Here is a 228-nt window from a genome sequence, read left to right on the forward strand (position 1 = left end):
GAGAGAGAGAAACGGAAAAAGGAACACTTGAATATAGATATCATATCTAAATACAGATATCATTTGTGAGTGAGAATGCATGTGCATGTGTTTGTGCGTGTATTCATTTGTATGCTATGTATGGGCACTCTTGATAGTGTGTGTAGGCGCCCCTTACATGTTAAATGAACTCTGTCGACCCTTTTGTCGATGTAAATTAGCCCTGAATGCTTATTTTCGGCGACACAA

This window comes from Penaeus chinensis, chromosome 23 (assembly GCF_019202785.1).
Source record: "Penaeus chinensis breed Huanghai No. 1 chromosome 23, ASM1920278v2, whole genome shotgun sequence".
Lineage (NCBI taxonomy): Eukaryota > Metazoa > Arthropoda > Malacostraca > Decapoda > Penaeidae > Penaeus > Penaeus chinensis.